Genomic DNA, 26,561 nt, shown 5'->3' on the forward strand with positions numbered 1-26,561 from the left:
GGAGACCCTCTGGTCCTCCACCCATCCAACAGGTCTCTGCCCAGAACTAAAGGTCTTGAAGTCCTCAGAGAAGCGTGAGCACAACTGCTAAGGACCAACTCTGTTTAGTATGGCTTGTTTCCCTACTTTCCATTATCTGCTCCCAGCACACACACCCATCCTACATCTGTGGAGGTGCTTTTCTCTGCAGGACCCCAGAGCTCCTGAGTCAGAGACCTGAGCTTCCACAGCACCAGCCTACCCAGCATCCATCCAGAATTTGGGCAGCTCCCAGCCAGGTGTGAGGGAGAGAAAGCCTAGAGGTGGGGCCTGAGGGAAGCCTGTGGGAGGAAACATAGGAGGATGGCTACAAACTCATCCTGACCAATGTTTGCCAGCTCTTTCCCAGCAGCCAGTTCATGGCAAGCTTCTCTTCTACCTACCAGACCCTGGCTCAGACCGAGGTGCTAATTAGCTGCGAAGCGGCAGGCTGCAGGAGAGGGGGAGGGAGCCAAGAGGCCCAAATTCCTTGGCCTAGAGATTTTGGAGTGTGCTGCAGACATACAGCTGCTGCCCAGGGTCCCATGGAGCCCGTGGGGCAGCCACGCAGGGCCAGGGGTAATTACAGTCTAAGGTTTAGGGATGGCTCCAGTCCCACCCAGGGTGCCATTGCTGAAGCTTTGCTGATGGTCCAAGGGCAAATTCCTCTCTTCTCAAAGCTGATATCCTCACTTTTAATTGGAATCCTGAGAAGACAGGGTGTGTGGGAAAGTAGGCAGGTTGGGAGAGAAGCAGAATTTAAAAAGACTTTGGATCAGTTAACATTTTTACTTAGGCAGTAAGTTTCTCTTACTACTGGGAGAAAGAAAGAATAGAGGGGATGCTTAAGACCTAGCATTGCTTTCTTTCTTTCTGAAGAATTTTATTTTATACCTTATGCATTAAGTTATACTTGTTCATTGTAGATATCCTAGAAAATACAAGCATGAAAAAGAAAACAAATAACTTGTATCTTCCATTTTAGAGATACCTACTGTTAACATTTTGGACTATATCCTTTTAGAGTTTTTATCTGTGCATAATTATAGCCCCAGTCTCTATAATTATAGTGCAATCCTGTTGTCAGCTCTTTTTATTTGTTGGCACTTCATGGACATCTTTTCATTCTCATAAGTGTGGATCATAGATTTTTTTTCAGTCCTCACCCAAGGATATTTTTATTGATTTGAGAAAGGGCGTGGGGGGGTAGATATCAAGGTGAGAGAAGCACCAATTGCTTGACTCCTGTACATACCCTGACTGCAGACTGAACCCACAACCTAGGTGTGTGCCCTGACCCACAATCTTTCAGTGTATGGAACTGCTCCAACCAACTGAGCCACCTGGCCAGGGCCATGAATTGTTTTTTAATGGCAGGATNCTTTTCATTCTCATAAGTGTGGATCATAGATTTTTTTTCAGTCCTCACCCAAGGATATTTTTATTGATTTGAGAAAGGGCGTGGGGGGGTAGATATCAAGGTGAGAGAAGCACCAATTGCTTGACTCCTGTACATACCCTGACTGCAGACTGAACCCACAACCTAGGTGTGTGCCCTGACCCACAATCTTTCAGTGTATGGAACAGTGCTCCAACCAACTGAGCCACCTGGCCAGGGCCATGAATTGTTTTTTAATGGCAGGATAGTATTCTAAAGTTTACATGTACTTAACCTCCTGCTACTGGAACTTTAGGTGGTTCTTTTGTTGTAGCTATTGTTATTATCAACAGTGCTACATCCTACTGGCTTCATCTTCATGCACATCCTTAATTGTTTCCTCAGAATAAAGTTCTGAATGCATTTCCACAGGATACATTTCCATGTATATTTTAAAGGGTTAGATCAGTGGTTTGCAACCAGGGGAGACCCCTTCTGGCAAGGGACATTTGGTAATTTCTGGAGACATTTTTAGACATCATAGCTAGAGGAGAAGTTGCTGCTAGTATCCAGTGGATAGAAATCAGGGTACTACTAAACATTTGGCAGTTACAGCACAGCCCCCCACATCAAAGAATTATCACGTCTGAAGCATTAATTAGCACCAAGGTTGAGAAATTCTTAGACACATGGATTTTTCCCCTTCAGTTTTATATATATATATACTCATATATATACATATATATGAGTATATATATATATATATATATGAGTACATATATATATGAGTATATATATATGTATATATATAATTGACACATAATGTGTAAGTTTAAGATATCTGATGTATATATACATATACATGAGTATATATATATATGAGTATATATATGTGTGTGTGTATATATATATAATTGACACATAGTTGTGTAAGTTTAAGATATCTGATGTGTTGATTTGAAGAATTATCAAAGAGGCATTATCAAAGAATTATCAAAGAGGCATCAAAGAATTATCAAGTCTGAGGCATTAATTAGCATCAAGGTTGAGAAACTCTTAGACACATGGATTTTTCCCCTTCCGTTTTATATATACATATATATATATGTATTTATATATGTATGTATATATATATAATTGACACATAATGTGTAAGTTTAAGATATCTGATGTGTTGATTTGATAAACATTGCAAAATGACTACCACCGTAGCATTAGCCAGCACCTCCATCCTGTCACATATCATTTGTGTGTGTGTATGTTAAGAACATTTAAGATCTGCTCTCTTAGTAACTTTGAAGTATATGACACAATAGAATAGTATTAACTATATTCATCATGCTTTATATCAGATCCCCAGAATTTGTTAATCTTATAACTGGAAGTTTTTACTCTTTAACCAGTGTCTCCTCATTTCCCCACCCCTCTACCTCTTGGTAACCACCAGTCTACTCTCTGTATGAGTTTGGCTTTTTAAGATTTCGCATGTGATATCATACAGTATTTGTTTTGCTCTCTCTGAATTATTTTATGTAGCATAATGCCTTCAAGTCTCATCCAAGTTGTGGCAAACAGCAGTATTTCCTTCTTTCTCATGGCTGGATAATATTCCATCACACACATATGTATTTTTATTCTTGGTAATATTTGTGATGCTGGAGCTTCTATGCCTCTGAGGAAAATGAGGTATTCAGTTTAATTGGCACTCACATAAAACCAACTCAGTCCCATCTTGTCTTTTTTTTTTTTAAATATTTTATTGATTTATCTTTTTAGAGGGGAAGGGAAGGAGAGAGGAAAGAAACATCAATGTACGGTTGCTTCCCGTGCATCCCCTGCAGGGAACTGGCCCCTGCTGGAAACTGGCCTGCAACCCAAGCATGTGCCCTGACTGGGAATCGAACCGCGATCATCTGGTTCGCAGGCCTGTGCTCAATCCACTGAGCTACCATCTTGTCTTTTGCTTGCAGAAGGATTCGTGTGCCCAGGCTGTTTTGGAATAGGGAAATGGCTAATGTGAGCCACTTGGAACCTCTTCTTGCATCCAGGAGAGAAAGAGGGGCTGGATGCCCTGGGAGCAGGTGCAGAAGAAAGAGAAAGGCAGAGAGAAGGAATGGCAATGGGGTGGGAGTGGGGCAGAGCAGTGCTGGACAATACAGTCCTTGTTGCAATGAAAAGAAGTTTGATTGCATGTATTCTTTAGGAACATGAAAGCTGATTCTGGGCATTGGTGACCCAGGCCGGGAGAATACATGCCACTGTACAATGTAGGAGGAGGGGGCAGGTCAGAAAGCCTCTATTGTCTCCCTTGAAGCTAGCATAGGGAGTGTGAAGTCCTGTGTCTTGGGTGCTGGCCAGGGCCTACCCATGAGGAATGAAAAACATCACTCCCCTCACCATATATTACAGTGCTGTGAGATCCAAAATGTTACCCTATTCATGAAGTCTCCTTCTCAGATAAACCTATGACATTCATTGAAGGTGATTACTTCATGTATTTATCTTTGGAGTGTGTTATACCCATTTAATAGTAACACAAATATTTACCAGGCACCATGAGAGTCAATGAATAAAATAGAGCTCCTGCCCTCATGGAGCGTAGAATCAATGATGCCCCACGAATTCTAAGCACTATGAAGAGAGACATACAAGGTGCTTGGAGCCAATGGGGTGGGGGAGAGGGGTTAGTGTCAGAACTTTTCACAAGAAGAGATGCAAGTCAAGAAGTGAAGGACCAGTTTGGAGTTTGCCCAAAGTAGAGGAACATAGAATTTTCTCTGGAAGTATTTGAAAATAGAAACAGTTCCGGTCTCACCAAGGTCATTCCAATGTGTTCATCTATGAAGGAAGGCAGTTGGACTAAATATGCATTTAAAAATCAAGGTCCTTTTATTATTATAAACATTTCCATCATATACAAGGTCTGTCCAGAAGATATTCAGTCATGTCATAGGAAAAATAGAGACATTTCTTGAAAAGATACAAGATACAAGAAACACTGTACACAGGACAGTGACGCCTCAGTCCCCTTCAGAGTAGCCACCTTGGGACCTCACACAGCTCTCCCAATCATCAGCAGCTGCCCTGTCATATTTTCCTGAATCTCACTGATGGTATGAAATCTCTTCCCCTTCAAAGGTGATTTTAGTTTTGGGAAAAGCCAGACATCACAGGGTGTCAAGTTTGGGCTGTAGGAGGTCTGAGCTATCTGGGTGATCTGATGCTTTGCCAAAAAACTCAGCACGAGACATGACACATGAGCAGGTGTATTGTGATGAAGCTGCCAGTCACCAGTTGCCCATAGCTGCAGCCTTCTGAATCATCAGAATAGTTTCTGTGGAGAAGTGTTCAAGCTTAATGCAGAATTTGATGCAGATTCATTGCTCTACTCGCTCAGTTATTTTGAATGCGATAGTCACACAGTACACATGCTCACTCAATTGGAGTCTACCACCCTCCCTGACTAGTACAGTGAAGTTGTCCTTGTTCACGTAATATGCGTTCCGATCTGCTCTCCTTGGCTGCCAGATTACATCCATGCCTCGCAAGCCATTCTCATTATATTAACAATGGCTGGACTTTTTCGAAACAGACCTCATAGAAAGGTGAATGAAATAATATAGCAAACATCTTTATTGCTACCATTGTGGTCCAAGATACTGTGAATGATTCTCCTACGAAGTCTCCTGACTGCTGTCTATGCCCCTCTTAGTTCATTCTGAATACTACATCTGGAGTGACCTTGTTAAAATGTAGCTCTGAGCATGTCTCTTCTTTGCTCAAAATCATCCTGCAGCTCCCACCTCACTAAGTCTATGTAGCAGTCCCACACAGTGGACCTCCTTGCCCCGTGAGCTCTCTGAGCTCATTTCTGCTCCATCCTACTGGGATCCTTGTAGTTCCACAAGCACAGCAGGTGCAGTCCCATTAGAGGCTGTTGTGCCTGAGACACTCCCCTCCACCCCTCCCAGGTAGCCAGAACAAGACTTGCTTTTTTTCTTAATTTTGAGGTCTTGGCTTAACTGTCACTTTCTCAGTGAGGTCTTTCTGGAAGACCATGGTAGTAAGGAGAAAAAGAGGCCCCAAAATGTCTACATCCTAATCTCTGGAATCTGTGAGTGTGTTCCTTTATATTAGGTTGGTCAAAAGGTTCTTTTAGTTTTTTTCCATACGATGGCTCTGGTAGCTCTTAGTTGTCTTTAACTTCATTCAAAACAATTTTGTTAGATTGTTTTTTTGACAGCTGTCATGTCAGTGTGCATTAAAAACCTTATCAAAGTTGGTGAATTTTTGTGCAACCATTATAATATTGAAGATGGAGAAAAATATGCAACATTTTCAGCATATTATGCTTTAGTATTTCAAGAAAGGTAGAAATGCAACTGAAACCCCAAAAAAGAAAACAAATTTATGTAGTGTGTGGAGAAGGTGCTGTGACTGATCAAACGTGTGAAAAGTGATTCGCGAAGTTCCTTGGTACTATTGACATTTTGGCCAAATAATTTTTTGCTGTGAGGCTGTCTTATGCATTGGAAGATGATAAGCAGCACCCCTGGCCTCTACCCACTGGAAGCCAATAGTAGGAGATAGCCAGCCGACATACTCAATAAATCAATAAAGTTATTGGTAAGAATGAAAAACCGTGTTGTATTTTATGGAAAAACTAAACAGACTTTTTGGCCAACCCAATACATCAAAAGGGCATTTGCAGGTGTGATGAAGTTAGGGATCTTGAGATGGGGAGACTCTCCTGAATTGTGCAGGTGGGCCCAATGTGATCACATGGGTCCTTATAAGTGAAAGAGGGAGGCAGGTCAGAGTTCGAGAGATTTGATGTGAGAAGGACTCACCCTGCTGGTGCTGGCTTTGAAGCTAGAAGAAGGCACCATACATAAGACAAGGAATAGGGGCAGCATCTAGGAGGTGGAAAGGGCGAGGAAATAGAATCTCCCCTAGGGCTTCCAGAAGGAACAGAGTTCTGCCAGCACATTGATTTTAGCTCAGTGCGTCCACGTTGAACTTTTAATGTACAGAAATTTAAGATAAATTTGTGTTGATTTAAGTCCCTATGTTTGTGGCAGAAATAGGAAACTAATGTAACCAGTGTTTTTAAAATTGTGCCCAATTTTGCACCTGGCAGTGATTGATTCCCCATCTTTGTTGTATTTTTTCTATAGCACTTACCACTAGTGAATACATATTTTACTTATTTTGTTTATTGTCTGTCTCCAGAAGGATGTTACCAGGGTGATGGGGATAATGAAGGAGAGATACAGGGGATGCCAAAAGAAGGAGCTCATGAAGATAGGACTGGCAAATAGAGGGAATGGCAAATTAGCAAAGGTGGTGTGAAGGCTTTGTGTGTTAAAGCAGTGGCAGGTGGTTTGGTCTGGTTCCAGGCACAGGATGTGGAGTAAAGTGAAACCATAAAAAAAAAGGCAAAGGCCAGACCTTGAACAGCATGTCATGTTAGAGGTTGGATCTTATGTTCAGGATGTGATCATTAAAACCATGAACAATGGGAACCACCGAAGAAGTTTTAAGTAGTGGAACTATATGACCACAATTAAAAAGATACATAGTGGTAATGTGGAAGATAGACTATAGGAGATGGAAAGTGGAAGAAGGAAAACTAGTTAGGAATCAAACCAATGATGATTATCTTCTGTTTGTCCATCTAGATCCCTCCGCATCATGCTTTAAGCTCTGGAGACTGAGTTGGATGAACTACAGCAATGGCTCCCTTGCCCTTGGGCTTCTGGTGCAATTGCAAAGCCCCAAAGGGAGGAGAGAGAGGTCATGGTATTTAGTTCTATGGCTCTCGCGCTCGCTCTCTCTCTCTCTCTCTCTCTCTCTGTTGGACTGCAAAATGGATAAAGCCAAGCTTCTCCCTGTAAGGCCACAGCCCATCAAGCAGCTCCTTTCCTAGTCTACATGTGATCTCATACTCCAAGAGGCTAGCCGGGGCTTCCTTGCCTGGAGGCAGAGGAACTTAGTTTCTTTTCTTTCCTGCTTGAAGCGCCTCCTGTCTTGTGGTGGGTTCCTCTGGAAACAGACCCTCAGAGAAAGACTGGAGTGCAAGTAGTTTATTTGGGAAGTGATCAGGAAATAGAAATGAGATAAGGATGAGAAAAGATTCAAACCATGGTCTCTTAATTTGGTTACCAACGTGGCCACTTGGGGCTCAGACTCTCTGGTAACATCTCTCTGGTAACAGGAGATTAGAACCTGTCTTAGAGGGTGAGGAAGTGGGGGTATGTATCCACCACACTGCCCATCATTGGCTGAGGGATACTGTCAGGGGCATTAATGTGCAGCACCTCTGTTCTGCTTCCTATGCTGCGAAAGCTGTCCGGCCGAGAATCAGAGGAGTTTGCAGGAAGAAGCTACTGATGACGGTGAATGGTGAGAGCTGATGGGACAGGTGCAGATCACTGATAGTGTCGGCGCTGCTGCCATCTCACTGAATGAATATTATGAATTCTCACACTCTCCTATTTAGTCTCATAATTCCTTCTACTTTACACAGACTTCACTGAGGAAGGAGGGCTGGGAGCAGGTGCGGAGTGACGTCCCCGCTAAGGGGCGGGGCTTCCTGAGGGCCGCCGTCCTGTGCCCCGGAAGCAGAGGCCTCCCGGAAGCAGAGGCCGAGAGACCATGTGGGCTGAGGGGCGAGGCGCCAAAGCCCGGGGTCGTTCGGGCTGTGCCCGTGGCAACCCGGGTGGCCCTGGAGGCCGCGAGGGCCCCCATCCAGGTGGCACGGGAGAGGCCAGGGCCATGGCGCGGGCTGTCCATGCCCCCGGGCTGGGCGCAGGTGTCCTGGCAGGCCCCAGCGGGCCCAGGGCCAGAAGGCCCGGGGGGCAGCCCCTCCAGTTGTATCCTACCTGAGGGGTGGCGGGGCCGGCCTGGGCGGCAGTGCGATGGGCAGAAGGGGGAGTGCAGATGGGAGAGGGGGGCCAGAGTGGCCGAGGGGGTTGGCCGGGGGCGTTGGCCGGGGGCGGACAGCTGAGGTGGTGGGGGGCGGGGGAGACAGTCTGAGGGACCACACAGGAGAGGGGCAAATTTGAGGGGATTAACACCGTTGTGAGTGGCCTGTGGGGAAACGAGCAGAGTCGGTATTGGGTGATGCCTTAACCGGATCTCCACCAGCTCCCTCACAGTGCCTTTCCCATCGTTCATGGAGGCAGAGATGGCCCACCAGTTCCTGGCCCCGCATGCCCAGCCCCGCGGAGGGGCGGGTGTGAAGGAGCTCACAGTGTCTGGCAATCTTCTGATGATGTTAGTGCTAGAGAGGGCCAAGGTGGGGGGTGGTGGGAGGTGGCGGGAGATGGCTAGGGTTGGTCTCCGGAGGAGACTATACTAGTGAATTGGAGACCCCCAGAGTTCAGGTCTAGGGAGGTGCTCACTGTGTCCTGGGCCTGTCATCATTGAGGGGGCAGAGAGAGTTCGGTGCAGAGCTATCCTATTTAACTTGATTTTCTTTTCCCCCTCATTTAGCCGACTGACTGGTGAAGACCCTGTTGAAATCCGAAATTCTATCACCTCCTGTCTTGACCAGCTTTCCCTGTTGGTTTTTCCCTCATGTTTTTTCATTGAGTTCACAATGGGAAAAGGGGGCTAAGACGAACCGAGGGTGAGTCCCTCTCTAGGCAGTGCATCCTTCCCTGGGGCATTGATTCCTATGGAAGTTGCCACTTTATTATGGGGGTCAAATTGCTTGCTTTTACTGGCCCTTCTGCACCCTCAACTATATTGTTTCACTGTTACTGGACGAAAGAGTTCTTAATTGTTTGTTACAGCAAAAAATAAAACTTACCTGCTAAAAAAAATGCAAGTTGACTGACTGCTTTCTATGATCACTGTGGGTGTGTGAGGTCTCTAAAAATTCAATAGCTTTCTTGAGATACTCTAGAAGTATAGTAAGAGTAGCCTAAGAGCTGTGAACAGTGGTTAAGCAGACTCTGAGCTGCAACTCTTTAACCTTTAGGCTTTCAGGTACTCCTCTGAAAAATAGCAAGGAGAAAGGGGGACAGGGGTAGAGAAAATTATGTGGAGAAAAATGTCACATATGTTCTCTTTTATGTTTGGATATGATAGGAAGTTTATAATAAAGGTATAGCATGGACATAAATACATTTCAGTTAGGTATTTTTTCTGAGCATTTTTGGAAACTTTCTATTTTTATAGAATTTCAAACTTATAGAAAAGTTACAAGAATAATACAAGGGCCTCCCATATACTCTTTATCCAGATTGAACACATGTTTATTTTGCCTTCCTCTTCTGCCCTATAGTGCATATATACAAGTACATATTTTTTAAAAACCATTTAATAATAATGTGGATGCCCTGGCTGGTATGGCTCAGTTTGTTAGGTGTTGTACCACAAACCAAAAGGCCATGGGTTTGATCCCGTGTCAGGGCGCATGCCTGCGTTGCAGGTTCAGTCCCCATTCAGGGCATATACGAAAGGCAAGCAGTAGATGTTTCTCTCACATTGATGTTTTTCTCCCTCTCCTTCTCCCTCCCTTCTGCACTCTACATATCCTCTAGTGAGAATTAAAAAAAAAATAACCTGGAGAAATTAGACCTCTTTACCATTTAATACTTCCATATGTATTTCCTAAGAACAAAGATGTTTTCCTATGTAGCCATAGTCATTTCTGAGCATTTTTAATTGCTTTTACAGTAGTTTTAAGTGACCTCCTACCACAGGAAATCCTTTACCAATAAAACATATGCCAAAGTGGATTAAATTGGTGCGTGTATAAAGTTTTCCCAGTGGGATACTGAAACACAGGTTAAGGTTCACAAACCTTCCAATTTCTATTGATTTTATTTTAATCTTAAAAAAAATCTGATCCTCTATAAAGTGGTGAAACATTTATGAGTCTTGGGAAACACTGCCTACTTAGTTAATATCCTTTTCCCTTGGTAGGCTGCTTCAGTGCAATGGTATTTTATTAATTTATTAACCATCGGATTCCTATTAAGAGACAGTGTTGGAGCTGGAAAGGATCTTTGAGATTCTTCTAGCCCTACTTACATTTAAGCAAACTGGGGACCAGAAATGTATCACCTTAACAGTTTCAGGACAGTGATTGGAACTGCAGCACAAGGATCTTAACCCTAAACTTGGAAGGCCTTCAGAGAGAATCGGTCTAATGTGTATAAGGAGAGCCCATGGGGCTCTTTGGGACCAAACAGGAACCAGGGTAGTTATGATAAGTGGGAAGAGTGAGATCCTAGTCTTCAACCTCCAGCCCCCAGTAGATAGACCTGTTTTTTTCTGTTTCATGTATTGAGCTTCTCCATATGATTTTCTGTGAAGAAAGGGCCTTGCTACCTGAAAACAAATTAGGCCTAGAGAGGTTTAATATGGGCTCAGCATTACCCAGCAAGTTAATTCCAGAGCTGGGAACTGAGCCTTCTACCTCTGTCTGATACAGTCAGTTCCACCTCCACCCCACAAATCCTCCTGTCATTAATCTTGTTTCACCTCTTCTTTCAAAGGGAAAATCATTGCCCTCAGGGAGCGAGGAGCAAAAGTACTTTTTTAAAGAAAAGGATTTATCTTATCAAAGGATGACTTCATTTTTCCAAGTTTCACCATTCATTTTCTTCCACACATATCTTCATTCTTACATGTACCTGGACACCCATGACGTGCATCTTGATTCAGGACACTAATCTTACTTCCCCCACATTATCACAGTGTTTTCATACTAATACGCTAGATTACAGATACTTTATCTTCACCTTTCACCAACTAGCTTTATGAAAGATGACATCTTATTTTTCATGACCTCACTCTTCCTACATTTATTAGTCAGACTTTTTATTTTTACCTAATAGAGAATATTGTTCCTTATTTGAATTGTTATCCTAATAGTTTAGCCAATGTTATTTTTCCTCAGTCAGGCAATAGGGTTTCCAACTTGCCACACTACTTCTACATACAGTGGACTTTAATGTCCAAAGGACTTAGTTTCCTACCACATGTCCCTTGACAAGTCTTGTTTTAATTTTCTCATCTATAAATGTAATGATAATTATACTATTTACTTTATTGCTGTGTTATACTACAATTCATTTAAAAAGTGCTTAGAAGAGCATGATATGTAATGAGTATTCAATTAGTTATTTTTTATTTACTTATTAATTTATTAAATCTATTGAGGTGACAGTGGTTAATAAGATCATATAGGTTTCAAGTATACATTCCTTTGATACATGATCTGTCTATTGCATTGTGTGCCCACCACCCAAAGTCAAATAACCTTTTGTCGCCATATATTTGGCCCCTTTTATGCTTGATAGCCCTTCCCTTCCTTCTGGTAATCACCATACTGTTGTCTGTGTCTATGAGTTTTGATTTTATATTCCATATATGAGTGAAATCATATTGTTCTTAGCTTTTTCTGATATTTCTCTTATTGTGATATTCTCAAGGTCCATCCATGTTATTGCAAATAGCAGTATTTCATCTTATGGCTAAGTAGTATTCTATAGTATATAGGTACTACATCTTCTTTATGTGATCATCTATCAAAGGGCACTTTGGTTGTTTCCATGCTTTGGCCACCATGAATAATGCTGCAATGAACATAGGGCTGCATATCTTTGTGAATAACTGTCCTCAAATTTTGGGGGTAGATACCTAGAAGAGGATTGCTGGGTCATATGGTAACTCTATTTTCAGTTTTTTGAGAAGCCTCCATACTGTTTTCAATAGTGCCTGTACCAGTTAAGATTCCCACCAGCAGTGGATAAGGGTTTTTTTCCTCCACAACCCCTCCAACACTTGTTATTACTTATATTGATGATAATAGCAATCCAATTAAAAAGTGGGCAGAGGACCTGAATAGATACTTTTCTCAAGAAGGCATTCAAATGGCCAACAGCTATATGAAAAGATGCTCAGTTTCACTCAAAGCGATGAGATACGATGAGATACCACCTCACACCTGTTGGAATGACTAGTTATTATTTTTATATAGTAGTTTTGGGTTAATCTCAGCCAAATAAATGAAAGGGATCTAATCTCTAATATCCAGGGCTTTGATGCTCTTGTAAGGTTGGCAGTTGAATTATATACTTGAAATTATTTTTCCCTTCAAAATTGAATCTGAAGATTTAGCGATAGAAATTATTCAAAAATAAAGCACATGCACACACACACAAACTGAAAGATATAAAGGAACAGCATCAGTGAGCTCTGAAACAACTTCAAGTGGCCTAACAAAAGGGCAACTGGAGTCCACAAAGGAGGGATGGGGAAGAAAAAAAATTGAAGAAATACTGGCCAAAATTTTTCAAATTTGATCAAAATGAAAAAATCCCTTGATTCAAGAAGCTCAACACATCAAGCTCAAGAAATATGAAGAAAAAACCTGTATAGACATCAAAATGATATTTCTTAAGAAGAGTAATGAGAATCTTAAAGGTATCTGAAGAAAAATATAGCACATGTCACCTGCAGAGAAACAAAGACAAGGATAACAGCAAACTTTTTGTTGAAAGCAATGCAAGACTGAAAGACAGTGGAGCAATATCTTTAAAGCACTGAAAGGAAAAATATCCATGGAGAATTTTGTGTCAAACAAAAATATCTTCTTTCAAAAATGAGGATAAAATGTTTTTTCTAATGTACAAAAAACAAGAGAATTCATTGCCAGCACCTTAAAATAAATGTTAAGGAAGTTCTTTAGTTAGATAAAAAATATACCAACTGGAAGTCTTGATCAACATAAAGGAGTAAAGGGCATCCAAAGTGGTAAATACATGAATAAATATAAAAGCCTTTTTTTCTTATTTAAAAACATCTTTAAAAGATGACTATTTTAAGCAAAAATAATGGCAATGTACTTTGTGGTTTAAAATATGTAGAAGTAAAATATAGGAAAATCATTGCACAAAGGCCATGAAGGTGAAATGAAATAGACTGTTTTAAGATTTTTATATGACATGTAAAGTGGTATAATATTACTTGAAGGTAGATAATGATAAGTTACAGGTGTATACTGTGAACACTAAAGCAACCACTAAACAAAACCAGTTATTACTAATAAGCCAAATGAGATAAAATGGAATGAGAGAAATGTTCAATTAATCCAAAGCAGAAAAAGATTAAAAAGAGAACAAAGATCAGTTGGACAAATAGGAAATAAATGGAAAAATGGTAGCATCAACCAGCCATATTAAGAACAGCACCAACTGTAAATGGTGTAAACCAGGCTGTCCAATAGAACTTCCGGGCAATGTTCTTTATCTGTGGTCTCTAATGCCTAGTCACATGCACCTATTGAGCATATGAAATGTAACTCATGAAATGAATTTTAAACTTTTAATAATTTAAATTAAAATAGCCAGTGGTTAGTGGCCTATTAGCACAGTTCTAAATACCTGATTTAAAAGGCAAAGATTGACAGATAGGCTAAAAAGTAAGACCCAACTATATGCTGTCAAAAGAAAACTCCAACTATAAAGATAAATTGATTAAAAGAGAATGGAAAAAGATATTTCATGCAAACATTCCCCAATAAAGATTGATGTATTAGCCCTGGCTGCTGTGGCCCAGTGGATTGACTGCTGGTCTTCAAAGCCAAGGGTCTCTGGTTCAAATCCCAGTCAGGGCACATGCCTTAGTTGTGAACCAGGTCTCCAGTAGGGAGCAAGTGAAAGGCAACTGCACATTGATGTTTCTCTCCCTCTTTTTCTCCCTTCCTTCCTCTCTAAAAAATAAATAAATGAAATCTTTAAAAAAAGATTGATATGTTAATAGCAAAGTAGATATCAAGAGGACTTAACAACTCCTCTGAAGACAAACATTTTTATTTAGTCATCCTTAGTATTATGTTGGTGGTGGTGGCACAGTGGAGGAAAAAATGGCAGTGTGTTAGTTTGCTAGTGTTGCCATTACAAAATACCATAGCCTGGGTGGCTTAAATCACAGAAATTTATTTTCTCACAGTGCTGGAGGCTGGAAGACAAGGTCTGGTTGTCGCAGGGCTGGGTTTTTTTGAGGCTTCTCCTTGGCTTACAGTTGGCCACCTTCTTGCTGCCTCTTTACATGGTCATCTCTCTATGCACATGCACCCCTGGGTGCCTCTCTGTGTGTCCAAATTTTCTCTTACAAGGATACTGGTCATATTTTATTAGGACCCTCTGTAACAGCCTCATTTAACTTAGTTACCACTTTCAATGCCCTATCTCCAAATACAGTTATATTGTGAGGTCCTGGGGGTTAGGTCTTCAACATATGAATTTGGAGGAACACACAATTTAACCCATAACATTCAGGGGCATTATTTATCACAACTGTCCTCCCAAGGACAGTGTCTGAGCTTCCTTGGGGCAGCATATTTGTCTGGAGCACACAGTGCCATCCCTGGCCTATGATGGCTGTGATGCAAGAGGCAGGGCTAAGGTTGTGGGGTTATGGTTCCCTCTTAAGAGTCATGGAGGAAGGTAGAATGGGGAGGAAGGGAATTATATCCACCCACAATGCTGTGTGGCTTGTATTGTTTTTCTGTTGAACATTCTGACAACAAATTATGCCTGTTGCTGTATCTTTTTTTTTAAATTCAAGTATCACTATATACAGGGGTGGGGCAAAAGTAGGTTTACAGTTCTTCATTTGGAAAATAATACAGTAACTAATAAATAATAATATAAGAATAAACTCTGTTTTTCCATACTAATAACTGTAAACCTACTTTTGACTGTCCCTGTATTTTTCCTTTTGAATTAATGAAAGGAAAACTTCAAGTAAACCATGTTGTTTGTCCTGACATAGAGAAAAACTAGTGGAAAATGCTGACCCTTCCAATAGCCCATTAGCTCTTCCCACCCACAACAAACTGCCTCTCGTTGCCAAGACTACTTGGTTTCCATCTAATGCAGAGGGTCTAGTCCTGGATTAACTTTGATAAGTGTTAGGAAAGTGGAGCTAGTTAGCCCCCAAGGTGAGGTTTGAAATTTGGAAGAGAATGAAAAGGAGGAGGCTGTAGAAAGGTCCTATGGGAGTGAAGGTTTCATGGGCCCTGAGCAACATGATCTATAACAGAAGTTAGAGCAAGTCTATAGAACAATTTAAAAACGGATGGGTTTCCTGAAATTACCACTGTGTTTCCATGGCAACACCTCAGCTGATTCTCTTGGGTGCTACAAAGTGTTCTGTGTGGACGAAATCTTGGCGTCAACTAGAGGGAAAGGACCCACAACAGGATAAATCAGACTAACCTTAGAAAGAAGACAGAATTTGGGATAGCCATTAGGGCCTTGGAAAAATTCTCCTGAGAGTCAGGCCTCACACTGCTAGGGTAGATGTCAAAAGTCACATGTTAAATGATTTTTAGGGAATGGTAGGAGCAGTTCTTTGGTTGAAATGGCAGTGACACCCCCCTTGCTGCCTCTAGGCTTTGATAGCCACAGGATATCTTGCCAATCTGTAACTCATTCATTTGATAAAATATTCATAGAGCACCTAGCACTGAATTCTGTCAAAAGCATCCATCATGCTGGTTAAATGCATGCCTGTCACAATGAATGTAACTTGCTTACATTTCTGTGACAGACCTGTAACAATAGAGGCTAATATCCCAAATTGTCAAATGGCCAGTGTCTCCTTTTTACCCACGCTCTCGTGTGTGTGTGTATGTGTGTGTGTGTGTGTGTGTGTGTGCATGCGCACTTAGGGCACTGCATTAGGTGTTAAGGTTATAAAAAAGAATGAAACCAGGCACAGGTTCTGCTCTTGGTGGCTTACAGTCTGGGGTGGGATGGGGGGGGGTGGGATGATAAGCATTGACATGAGAAGAATAAATTCTAATACAAGGTGGCATATCCTCCAAATTAATGGTGCAGACAACAAGCTCCATAGAAATTCAAAAGGGCATCCTCTCTTCCATAGCTGGAGTGATCAAGAAGAGGGTTATGGAGGGGGTGGGACTTGAGCTGAGCAGGAATGAGGGCAGGGAGGGTAACAGGGAGGACTGTGAAAACCAGTAAGTGAGGACAGTAGCAGAAATACTGAGAAATGAGTGTGGGTGGTTGTTTAGGGGAAAGGAGCAGAGTTATTTGACAAGGAGAGTTAATGACATGGAGATTGAAAAATAAATTATGCAAGGGAGAGTCAGGGGCTCAGGATATCAGGATTCTGAAGTGCATGGCAGGAAGTTTAGACTTTATCATGTAGGCAGCAAAGCATTGCCAAACGTTTTGTTTTTATTTTGTTTTTCTTAAGTATTTTACTGATTATGCTATTACAGTTTTCCCATTTTTTTCCTTTATCCCCTCTCTTCCCTGTACCTCCAACCCTCCAGCATCCCTCCCACTTAGTTCATGTCCATGTGTTGTACATATAAGTTCTTTTGAGTTCTCTGTTTCCTATATCATTTTTTATCTCTCCCCATATATTTCATGCCTACCAATTATGCTTCTTCTTTCCTGTACCTTTTCCCCCCATACTCCTCACTTCCCTCTCCCCACTGAACTCCCTCTGTGTGATGTCCATTTCTCTGATTCTGTTCCTGTTCTGGTTGTTTGCTTAGCTTCTGTTTTCATTGTTTTTCTTTTCTTTTAGGTTCATTTGTTGATAGTTGTGAGTTTGTTGTCATTTTACTCTTCATAGTTTTGATCGTTGTCTCTTTCTTAGATAAATCCCTTTAGCATTTCATATAATAAGGGCTTGGTGATGATGAACTCCTTTAACTTGACCTTATCTGGGAAAGACTTATCTGCCCTTTCATTCTAAATGATAGTTTTGGTAGATAGAGTAATCTTGGATGAAAGTCCTTGCCTTTCATGACTTCAAATACTTCTTTCCAGCCCCTTCTTGCCTGCAAGGTTTCTTTTGAGAAATCAGCTGATGGTCTTATGGGAACTCCTTTGTAAGTAACTGTCTCCTTTTCTCTTGCTGTTTTGTAGGATTCTCTCATTATCTTTAATCCTGGGCATCTTAATTATGATGTGTCTTGGTGTGTTTTTTGTTGGGTCCAATTTCATTGGGACTCTGAGCTTCCTGGACTTCCTGGGAGTCTATTTCCTTTGCCAGATTAGGGAAGTTTTCCTTCATTATTTTCTCAAATAAATTTTCAATTTTTTGCTCTTCCTCTCCTCCTTCTGGCACCTGTATGATTCTGATGTTGGAGCGTTTAAAGTTGTCCCAGAAGTTCTTAAGCCTCTCATTGTTTTGAATTCTTGTTTCTTCATTCTGTTTCAGTTGAATGTTTATTTCTTCCTTTTGTTTCAAATTGTTGATTTCAGTCCTGGTTTCCTTTTCTTCATTGTTGGTTCCCTGTATATTTTCCTTTATTTCACTTTGTATAGCCTTCATTTCTTCATTTTGTGACCAAACTCAATCATTTCTATCAGTATCTTAATTACCAATGTTTTAAGCTTTGCATCTGATAGGTTGTCTATCTCCTCATTCTTTTTCTGGAATTTTGATCTGTTCTTTAATTTGGACCATATTTCTTTGTCGCAGCACACCTGTTAACACTGTAAGGGGCATGGCCTTAGGTAGTCACCAGGAAGGCAACCTACTTCTCTTTGTTGTGGTGCTATATGTGAGGGAGTGGTGGAGAGGGAATGATACCACTTGCTCAGCTCTTGCTCCACTTTCTGTCACTTCCCTTTCTTCCCACGGGTGGATTGTGCTTTTTCGGGTGCTGATTCCCCGGGTGGGTAGGAGTGTGTATATTCCAGGACCTTGTAGGCCTCTCCAGTGGACTGTCCTGTGAGATTGGTAGTTTCACCTACTGCTGCAACCCTCATAGTTTTTTACAGCCAGACATTTTGAGTCTTTAGTTTCCTGTGCTGAAATCCTGGGCTCTGTGGCCTGTCTCCCTCCCCAGTCGTTTCTCCTGGCTTATCCATGCGTGAATATGGGACCACCCTGTCCTCTGGGCCCCGCTTCACCTTAATCATCTGCTACCTTGCTGTGTGTCCTCTCTGACCCAGCTGCCTGTCTGCACCCTTCCTGTTGGTCTGGATGAATGTTTCTTTAACTCCTTGGTTATTGGACTTCCATACAGTTTGATTTTTCTGGCAGTTCTGGTTATTTTTGTTTTTAAATTGGTTGTTATCCTTCTTTTGGGTGTGGGAGGAAGTGAAGCATTTCTACTTAGCCCTCCATCTTGGCTGGAACTCCCTTCTTTGTATTTTTGGTTTTTTGCAAAGTAATGCTGTAGGATTCTTAATCCGGCAGCCTTGTATCAGATTGTTTGAAGATGGGAAGAAAGAACCAGAGAGACTGGATGGGGATAGGATAGAGGTTGAGGAAATGAAAGAAAGGGATGAGTGGATGGAATGGATGAACCTCAGATATTGAGAATAGACTGTAACTGATTGGATATAACAGGAGGTGAGGGAAGGTGGAAGGTTTGAATCTGGGTCAGTAGGAGAGAAGTTTATTTAGACCTTTAAGAGAAATGATGGCAACCTAGCCCTATGGTAATCAGAAAGATAAGAGGAAAATTCTTGCCCTTAAGTAACTCACAGCCTAGTAGAAGACTAGCATGATTATAGATGTTGGGCTAGAAGCATGTACTGAGTACAATGACGGGCCCACTGGAGAGGAAGACGGAGATTGTCTTTAGAAGGGGCAATGTTGAGCTGACTGTTGAAAGCAGGCTTGTTTGAGAAGAAGCAAGTTAAGGGTTATATCTGACTTCAGAGTTTAGTATGAGGTGGGAAGAACACCTGAGTGGGAAGCATCCATTCATTTGATTCATTCTGATGTTGGGACCCCTATATGAGGCTGTCCCAGGGCAGGAACTCAAAAGAAATGAATAAGGCTCACTCCCTGCTCTCAAGGAACTGCCTGTCTAGTGGGCAGAAAGACAGCTTCCATTCCAGCATTCAAAGGTATGTGTTTAAGGCCCTCCTCTACTCACCAGGTGCTAACCCTGAGAATGCAGTAGAATAGACTAAATATCTTCCTCTCCTGGAGGCTACATCCTCGTTAAGAACTTACTGACATAGGCAGAATTAGGCTAAGCAAGAAACGACAAGTTTGAGGAAGAGATGGGTTTGAGTGTAGAAAAAAGAGCAGTGAGTTCTGCTGGTGCCACCTGGGAGGACCGGGGTGTTAAGAAGCATGAGACGACTGACTCACTGAACAGCAATTGGAGATGTCAGTTGGGAGCAGGGGCGAAGGGTCAGGTCAGGCTGCAGGAGGAGTCCAGACTTTCGTGTGTGCCTCACCACTATGAGGTGATGTGCTTGTGTTTCACCCAGGAGGCATCTCTGTGGCAGTGACAGCTAATGCCAGGCACTTGCCACCGTGGTGTGTTTTTTGGCTGCCAGGACTCCCTTTTGGTAGAGCCAGTCTGTCAGTCTTCTTGTCTGGCTGTACACATGCTGGTTCTTATCACTGGTTGCTCGAATGCTGATGGAGCCACTGCGACCCAGTGAGCAGTTTGTTTGCTTGCTCCAGGCCCAGGTGCACAGAGCCCGTGTCCCAGCCAGCAACACCCAAATCCTGTCACACTGATCCAAGGCCTATTTACTGATGTCACAGAGTCTCTAGGAAGAGAGTAGGTATTAGAGGTTGAATTCTATCCTCCACAAATTTATATGTTGAAGTCATAACCCCTACTACCTCAGAATGTGACTGTATTCGAGACAGGGTCTTTCCAAAGTAATACGATTAAAATGAAGTCATTAGGGTGGACCCTAGTCAAATATAATGGGTGTACTTGTAAAGTGGAAATTTGGACATAGATACACACAAAGGGAGAACACCACGTGAAGATAAAGGCAGAGATCAGAAGTGATGCTTCTATGAGCTAAAGAATGGCAGAGGCTGCCAGCAAACCACAATGCAAGAGGAGAGGCCTGGAACTGTCTCCCTCAGAGTCCGCAGCAGGAACCAACCCCACTGGCACCTTGATTTCAGGCTTCTAGCCTCCAGAGCTGGAACAATAAGTATCTGTTGTTCAAGCCATATGGTCTGTGGTACGTTGTTATGGCAGTCCAAGCAGACTAATACAGTGGGTCAGTAACTCTCAAGTCTCTCAGTTCAGGAGCCTCTGGGGCCCATTGCTGCTGCTGCTGCCCTAGGCCACACTGTCATAGTCAGATCCCTTCCTCGATGCTGTTGAACTCAGTGTTTTTGGTCCATGCTCTGAGAGTCTCAGTCCGAAGTTTAATTGTGGCTGATTTGCTCTCAGCTCCTTCAGAGAAGCAGTCAACATATGTGTATGTCCAACTTTCCCAGCTCATTTGTTTTTCTGAGGATGCTCATGACTTAAAAGTAGGGGAGCCTCTGCACATGTCCCGCCAGATAAGTGATAGATTTATGTGGAGATCAGTTAAAGAAGAAAAGTTCAAATATGTGTTTGTGGTGGTGTTTGGCAAAATTTACAAGGTTATATAGAATTTTAAGGAGCCAGGAGTGTTTTCACGCAAATTCCTGGCATGAAGAGCAAAGACTCATTTCCGATTACCATTGCCAGCAGTGGATTCTGCTGGGGCTGAGGAGCAAGGAAGTCATGGAAACAGAGATTAGTCAGGCAGGTGCTCTGGGCCAGCTGTGGAGCAATACCCTGTTGTTAGAAAGAGCTCTGGCAGAGCTTAACTCTGCGAAGGTGGTTTCCTGAAGTGACTGGCGGGAGGATCCAGATTCTATTGGCTGCTCCCCCTCCCTCCACACCTTGGCTTCTGAGGGGTGAACAGCTCTCTCTGGATTCACTGCCAGCCTCCAGAATCCTCCAGAATGTCTCTACTTGCTTCTCACAGGGCCACGCTCACTAACCTCGGCTCTAAGGAATGGGGCACAGTTACCAACCAATTCAACTATTTTCTTTTTATTCTTTTGAAGTCTCAGAAGCAGGCAAATGAACATTGCATCCAAGGCTATCTTGGCTTATCCATTAAGGAGTTCTGCCAACAAAAGTTTTTGAATCTCGTGCCCATACTTTTTTTAGAAATTTGCATCTTCTTGGTATTTTCCCTTTGTCAGTCCATTCAGGACTTTCCTTCCCTGAAATTTGTATGTGTGCTCAGGATGTGCCAGCCACAGAGCTAAAGATGGTGTTAGTTTTGTTCATTCTTCACAATCCTTTGTGATGGAGTACTTGGAGTCATTCATTCCCATTTTACAGATGAGACGCTACAAAGTCAGTGACTTGATGAAGGTACTCTAACCAGTAAATGCTAGGATGAGAATATGTATCTAGCACTGTGACTCCAGAGTATACGTTTTTAACTGTGGCACTCCACAGTCATCAATTTGGACTTTAATACTTGTGAGGGGGTATAAATGTACTTGGAATGAGTCCTGTCCTCAAGCTCCGGAGAACTGCAGGATGACTCAGGTGTGGGGCAGGAGAAATGCACAGGGCTTTGGGAACCCAGAATGAGAAGTACACCTGGGGTTGGGTTCTGGGGAGCTGTCTGAAGGGGGTGATGCATAAATTGGGACCTATAGGACTTCTCCACAGAGAAGTCACATCGACAAGGGCAGGGGGGCTCGAGACAGCAAGCTGGAGCATGAAGAGCAGGTTAGTGTACGTGGGGTGGAAAGAAAGGAGATAGGGCAGAAGTGGCTGAAAGTAAAGATGGAGAAAATACAGACAAGGAGAGCAAGGAGGAAGATGTTGTATCAGTCCAGGTGAGAGATGGTGAAGGCTTCAAGTAGGAAAGAGAACGTCGTTGGAGAGGATTTTGAATATGAAGGTCCTGATGACTGGGTAGATGTAGGGTTGGTGAATAGTAAGTCTTAGCCAACACTGAGCCCTTAATATGTACCAGGTATGGTTCTAAATGTAGGACGTATTTTAACTCATTTACTTTCATAGCAACCCTAAGAGGTTTTCCAGATGCGGAAGTTGAGGCACAGAGAGGCTACTTGGCCCCAGGGCTCTCTCATGGCTAGCAAGTGACTGAGACTCCTGTCAGCTGGTCTGGCTCTGTCACCTCCTCTCTTCCTCACCTTGCTGCCCCTCTCCTGAATGGACCCAGGGGGCACGGGGAGGTGTCTAGTGAGCCCACCACTACCATGGCCTCCGCTGCCAGTGACCAAGGAGACAGTGGTGCCATTACTGTGGATTTTGGGAGGGAGTGAAGAAAGATACCGGCTCTGCATTATAGTGTTTGGTGTAAGGTGCTTGTGGAACACCCAGGGGAGGGACCCAGCTCATGCCTGTGCAATTCTGGAGCCGCCAATCACTGAGCCTCCGGCCTCCTGCACCCGCACTAAATCCTTACACTGTTTAGGTTTCGATGAGACATTGATAAGAAAAAAAGGTTGGTGGTACAGGGTCTAAAATCTCTCATAATCTGAAATGATTTCTCCCTTTTTCTGGTACGCCTACTGAATGGCAGATTAAAATGTGAAATTTGACACACAAGGGAAATAGTGTAGCTGTGCCAGCCTTCATGTCTCAGGCAGACAGTGCAAGTTAACATTGTATTACACATTTGGAGACTTGTCCTCATAAGCATGGCCAGACAAATATGATTTGCAGGGTTTGGCTTTGAGAAATGAGGAGAAGAAATAAGATAACAGTAGAGATAACATTAAAAAACGTATCTGATGGTGTTAAGCACTCCTGTTTGATTACATTGTTAAATATTGCCTCCTCTTGCTTGTTTGATCAGGGGATTTTGATGTGTTGGACAGGTTCTCCCAGTGAAATCTAGAAATGCCACACCCACCTTCTCCTTTCCTGGGCCTTTATTCCCCCCGCCCCCCCATATTTCTCACATTAGCTGCATGATTCAGTCTGGCTGTGCACTCATTTCTGAGATTTTAAGGTAAAGCTAAGACCAGGTCTTCCCCTCTAGCCTACCTGAGGGTCCTCATTGCCCTTACTCAGACCCTCCAGCACCTTCTGTTTTAATCTCCGTCTTTGTCCAGGCTAGGGGTTTGGTGTCTTGCTGCAACTGCTCCTCCATGCAGAGCCTTCTGAAGGCCTCTGCTCAGTTCTGTGTCCTGCCCTTCGAGGCTTGTCACTTCTGCCAGTGTAAGAAGTGAAATATAGGTCAGCCTCACAGATCCTAGTGTTAAAAATAAAAGCTTCCTCCCCAGGCTTTGCAGGTTTGTAGGTTGGCTTGGGTTCCCCCTTCCAACAACCCCACTTTCTAAATTGCTTCTTAGAGTTTGATGCCGCTTTTCATATAAGAGGGAACCTGAAAGTAGGAGAGGAGCTGAAACTGTCTCCCTCAGCAGACTCCATTCCAGAAGGTGACAATTGCCCGAAAGGAAATTGTAAATAGAAGCAATAAGCATGGGGAGCGCTGGCTCCTGGGAAGGGCAGGAGGAAGCTTCAGTCCCGTTTTTTGTGAAAGTGGATCTGAATGGAGCCTGGGAGGAGTCACCTCCCTTCAGGTACCATCCAGTGCTTCTCTCCTGTGGCAGCCATGGGGTCAGGCTGTGCAGTTCCTCAAAATGATGATGAAAGACCTCCAGTCTCACCTTCCTCATTCCTCATCCTTGTGTAGGAGCTGTCTCTGAAGGTGCAGCCCCTTTTCTGTGATATTAAAATTCAGGAAGCAAAAACCAGAGCCTCTTAATTCACTTTTAATAACCACACATTTCTCTCCCCCTGCACCTTCATTCTTAATTCCCCTCTTGCTTTTCTTCTTTTATCTTGATTTCTGCCTGTGTCATTTTGCCTTCATTCCTTCATGCCCTTCTTACTCCTGCAAAACAGGAGATGAGTTATGGGGCCTCTCAAAAGGCATGGGCCTCTGGGAATTCCAGTCTTTGAATAGATTCCTCCTATGGAGGAGTGAGACGCTGCCCCCATTCTCAGGTCTCATTTTTCAGGCTGGTCAATGCTTGACTGGACCCACATTGTCCTGAGAGGACCCTAAGGAGCAAGGCAACTTTGACATTTGGGCTTTTCATAAAGCACCTCTGCAATGCCCAGGCAAATCTTGAAACCAGCCTTTGCCTGCCTCCAACAGCTGGTAGCTACGTTGCTTTTTTTGTTGCTGTTGTTGGCCTGGTCAGGCTCCACTGTGAGCATTTTCCCAGGGTTCAAGGAAAGGGAACAAACCCTGTCTTGACCTTTAATCTCCTGAGTTGGATTTTCTCAGTTATCTGTCTGGGTGATGTGCTGGCTGCTTTTCCTCTAAACAGAAGTCTGGGGAAAAGAGGAAGACAGCTGAGAGGGGGATGGACTAATATGAATTCATTTAACATACATTTGGTGGGTCAAACAGGAGTGTTATGAGTACTTAGTTTTCTAAAGCTACACTCCAGGCCAAATTAAATGACTTCTGTGAGAGTAGAGGAGGGCTCAAAAAAGGGTGAGGTGGGTGACCCTCTATGAACATAGCCTTCTCCCTGCCCCCGACCCCGTCACTGTGTCTGAGAAGCGCCAGACTCCTGAGGAAGAAGGAGGCAGACATTTCCACTATTGGAGTCCATCCTCTTGAGGGTCCCTAGGGCACTTCACTGTGTGGGTTCAGCCCTACTACTGGCTTACTTTGTGGCATTGGGCAAGTCTCTAGGCCTCTCTGCAATTCCATTTCTTCATCTGTGAAAGGGGAGAGTTGGACAGAAGCAGCGCTACTCAACCCTGGCTGCAGGACAGAGTCCCTGGGGAGTCTGTAATCACACCAGCAGCCAGAGGTTCCTGATTAATTTGCTCTCAGGTGAGGGAGGCCTGGCATGAGTAGCTTTTAAAGCTCTTTGGAGAGTCCCTTATGCAAACAGGGCTGAGAAACACTTCCTAGACCCTTGTCCCATTGGAGTGTGCACGTGAATCACGTGGGGCCTCGTTACCCCGTAGATCTGTTCCCACAGGTTCCAGTGGGGCGGGGGTTCTACTCCTGGCGAGGCTGGTGCTGCTCCTTCGACCTCACTGTGAGCGACAAAGGCTGCGATGGTCTTCAAGGCCTTTGCAGTTCTGATATTCTAGGGTTTCTTAATTATTTATTTTTGGCAGAGGGAGGGCAGGCAGTAAGTAAGTGAAAGAGACAGATTTTGATAGTAGTCAGGGTGAGCTCCCTTTCATCATTTGGGTAATGGTGATTCAGTGTTTGGTGGATATGGTTCATTTGTATGTTTTCAACACTGAAGTAGATTTATTTAGGGAGGAAAAAGAAAAGAGATGTAGCTGTGTGTGTGTGTGCGTGCCTGCACGCATGCACCAAAGAGAGAGAAAGGGAATATGAAGGAGAATATGTAAATGTATGTGTTCTCATAGGGTGAATGTTCTGTGTTAAATGAATCTTATGTTTGGGAAAGTCAAAGGGCGACAAATGTCAGGCTTCTGTAGGTTGTTATGATGAGGAGATGAGAAGAGGGGTCAAGTTTTACTCAGCTGGAATTTTAGGCGAAGATCCTGCTTCCCAGAGCAACTCAAAGGCTGGAAGATTTTTTCTCCTCACTCATATCTTTTTCTTGCGCTAAGCAGCCATTTGCTCCAATTATTCTTGAATTATAGTGACAGCTTTGGGTTTATGCAGGGCTTCAAATCATCTGAACTTAGGAGCAGAAGTAATTGTGCCTTTGCTGGTCACATTTCAGCTGGCTGCTTTAAAAGGTTCTCCATCCCCTTCTCCTTTCTCTCCTCCCCCAACCTTGCTGTGAGCCACAGACACCATCGTTGTAGACTGTGGAGATTCTGCCTGAGTTCTGCACCATTACACATATATTTTAAAGTTAAGGTCAGCCTTAGAGAGACATTGCCTACATTTTGCCTTCTGCTTTTTCTCATCTTTGTAGAATGACCGATTCCCATACATGAACAAATTCTCCAGGTTTAAAGTTATATTTAATTAAGATTATATACTTTAAGCCTTCTGGTAGTGGATTCTCCTACCCACATATCTATGGGGGTTTTTCTTGTTGGTTTTTTTTTGCTTTAGAATAGGTCTGTAATAGAGCATTATTTCTTGCTAAAATCCACAATCCAGGATTTTTTCACTGTCCTATTTTCAGGGATTCCTCCAGTTTATTGTTACAGGGAGAAGAATTTTCTAATAAAGATATTTTCCAATCTAGAGAAGATATTTTTCTCCCACCATGGTTTTGTTTTTTTAACTGCCTCCCCTCATCAAAGAAGGATTCTGCATAGCTTCAATGAGACTCTATCGTGGTTCCTTTAGTCCAGTGCTCTGTCCGTCTGAGCAATCTTCTTATGTTGTTCGCTATGACCTGAGAATTTGGAGGTTACAGAGGTGCTCCTTTATAGCATGATTTT

At 43.0% G+C, this 26,561-nt stretch overlaps 1 protein-coding gene and 1 long non-coding RNA gene across 2 annotated transcripts in view; both read left to right on the top strand.

The window, feature by feature from the left end:
- The window catches only part of SCD5 (stearoyl-CoA desaturase 5), a 178,242-nt gene that overhangs the window by 32,238 nt on the left and 119,443 nt on the right, over window positions 1–26,561 (top strand). The window lies entirely within an intron of this gene.
- On the top strand, window positions 7,744–9,225 carry LOC118979542 (uncharacterized). The gene is made up of 2 exons (XR_005064937.1): window positions 7,744–7,801; window positions 8,894–9,225. It is a non-coding gene; the product is annotated as an uncharacterized LOC118979542 (long non-coding RNA).

The sequence above is a fragment of the Sturnira hondurensis genome, unplaced genomic scaffold (genome assembly GCF_014824575.4).
Source record: "Sturnira hondurensis isolate 20B ecotype Veracruz unplaced genomic scaffold, ASM1482457v3 Scaffold0022542, whole genome shotgun sequence".
Taxonomy (NCBI): domain Eukaryota; kingdom Metazoa; phylum Chordata; class Mammalia; order Chiroptera; family Phyllostomidae; genus Sturnira; species Sturnira hondurensis.